The sequence below is a fragment of the Capricornis sumatraensis genome, chromosome 4 (assembly GCF_032405125.1).
Source record: "Capricornis sumatraensis isolate serow.1 chromosome 4, serow.2, whole genome shotgun sequence".
Classification (NCBI taxonomy): domain Eukaryota; kingdom Metazoa; phylum Chordata; class Mammalia; order Artiodactyla; family Bovidae; genus Capricornis; species Capricornis sumatraensis.
In genome coordinates this window covers 93247361-93249996 of record NC_091072.1, presented here as the reverse complement: position 1 = coordinate 93249996, position 2636 = coordinate 93247361, and the positions used below count along the sequence as shown (strand labels likewise).

General features: G+C 40.9%; 1 pseudogene; it reads right to left on the bottom strand.

Annotated features, from left to right (window-relative positions):
* Positions 1-1908: 1908 nt before the first annotated feature.
* LOC138077716 (large ribosomal subunit protein eL33 pseudogene) lies at positions 1909-2241 on the bottom strand (annotated as a pseudogene).
* Between the last annotated feature and the right edge of the window lie 395 nt (positions 2242-2636).

Below are 2636 nucleotides of genomic sequence, written 5' to 3'. Positions count from 1 at the left end.
GATTTAGTATTAGTATTCCAGCATTCCTTTCACTTTTGAAGGTAGACAACAACCAATAAGGATATTTTCAGTACCTATGACTTTTCCACCAATAGTAATTACAGTTAATTTTATATCATATAATTTATTGCAAATATCTTAATATTATACCACATCACTACTAATGGCAGATGTGTCTTTAGAGCTTGTTATTTAGTGGGTTAGTAAACATATTATATTAATGCTTCTAAACATATTTTGAGAAGTACATTTTACTAAATTTCCCATTTTAACCTTTATATATTTTAATGTATGCATTTATAAACATTAAGAAGAACTCCATAGGTTTTACCAGACTGCCTAAGAGATCCACAGCACAAAACTGCTTAACATCTTTGCTCTGAGATGCTTCCCTGGTCCTCATGTTAGAATCTTGCTTATCTGATCCATGTCAACCCATTTTGGTCAGAAGGAAGGGAGAAAGAAGTGGGGTCAAACATTTTCCTTATAAGAAAGCATCCCAGAGGTTGCGAGGATTCCTTCTGCTCTTATTATGCTAGTGGTAATATCAAAAGGCCACATCTAGCTGCAAGAGACACAGGGACTGTAATATCTAGAGGCCATGTGCAGTACTAAATATGATGTAATGGTGGGGTGCTTTAAGTGCTAAGGTGAAGGAAGGGGGATAAGTTCAGGGTGTAGCTGACAATCTCTCAGTTCAGTTACGTTCAGTCACTCAGTCATGTCTGACTGTTTGCAACCCCATGGACTGCAGCACGCCAGACTTTCTTGTCCATCAACAACTCCCAGAGTTTACTCAAACTCATGCCCATTGAGTCGGTGATGCTATCCAACCATCTCATCCTCTGTCGTCCCCTTCTCCTCTCCCCTTCAATCTTTCCCAGCATCAGGGTCTTTTCCAATGAGTCAGTTCTTCGCAGCAGGTGGCCAGAGGATCAGAGTTTCTGCTTCAACATCAGTCCTTCCAATGAACATTCAGGACTGATTAACTTTAGGATAGACTGGTTGGATCTCCTTGCAGTCCAAGGGACTCTCAAGAGTATTCTCCAACACCACAGTTCAAAAACATCAATTCTTCAGCACTCAGCTTTCTTTATAGTCCAACTCACATCCATACATTACTACTGGAAAAACCATAGCCTTGGCTAGACAGACCTTTGTTGGCAAAGTAATGTCACTGCTCTTTAATATGCTGTCTAGGTTGGTCATAACTTTTCTTCCAAGGAGTACGTGTCTTTTTATTTCATGGCTGCAGTCACCATCTGCAGTGATTTTGGAGCCCCCAAAAATAAAGTCTGACACTATTTCCACTGTTTCTCCATCTATTTGCCATGAAGTGATGGGACCAGATGCCTTGATCTTCGTTTTCTGAATGTTGAGCTTTAAGCCAACTTTTTCGCTCTCCTCTTTCACTTTCATCAAGAGGCTCTTTATTTCTTCTTCACTTTCTGCCATAAGGGTGGTGTCATCTGTACATCTAAGCTGATTGATACTTCTCCCAGAAATCTTGATTCCAGCTTGTGCTTCATCCAGCCCAGCATTTCCCATGATATATTCTGCATATAAGTTAAATAAGCAGGGTGACAAAATACAGCCTTGACATACTCCTTTTCCTATTTGGAAGTAGTCTGTTGTTCCATGTCCAGTTCTAACTGTTGCTTCCTGACCTGCATACAGATTTCTCAAGAGCCAGGTCAGGTGGTCTGGTATTCCCATCTCTTTCAGAATTTTCCACAGTTTATTGTGATCCACACAGTCAAAGGCTTTGGCATAGTCAATAGAGCAGAAATAGATGTTTTTCTGGAACTCTCTTGCTTATCTGATGATCCAGAGGATGATGGCAATTTGATCTTTGGTTCATCTACCTTTTCTTTTTTTCCCCCACACTTTTATTTATTTTCAAGAAGTTTAAATTCTCGAAGGGTACAGCATCACACGAATTCTGTGTCCAATGGCCTTAGCAGGAAGGTTGCTTCGGAATTTGGCACGAACCATGCCATTGTTTCCATGAGCTCGAGTGATCTTTCCCAAGATTACTCTGGTTTTGTTAGGTTTTCTACCAGGAGTTACTGTGTTGTTGTTTGCTTTGTACACATAAGCACATCTCTTGCCTAAATAGAATTCAGTTTCATCTCGAGCATATACAACTTCAATTTTCAGGAGAGCAGTGTATTTCCTTTGGTTCCGTAGGCCCCGTTTATAGCCAGCAAAAATGGCCTTGGACCATAGCCTTCTAGACATATTTGTCGTTTTAGAAGTCCTGTTCCCAGCAGGCCTTCACAGGGTCCAGGATGGCTGAAAGAGCCCTCTGCCTTTTCTTAAACCAGGTTGAACATCCGGAAGTTCACGGTTCATGTGTTGTTGAAGCCTGGCTTGGAGAATTTTGAGCATTACTTTACTAGCATGTGAGATGAGTGCAATTGTGCAGTAGTTTGAGCATTCTTTGGTATTGCCTTTCTTTGGGATTGGAATGAAAACTGACCTTTTCTAGTCCCATGGCCACTGCTGAGTTTTCCAAACTTGCTAGCATATTGAGTGCAGCACTTTCACAGCATTATCTTTCAGGATTTGAAATAGCTCAACTGAAATTCCATCACCTCCACTAGCCTTGTTGGTAGTGATGCTTCCTAAGGCCC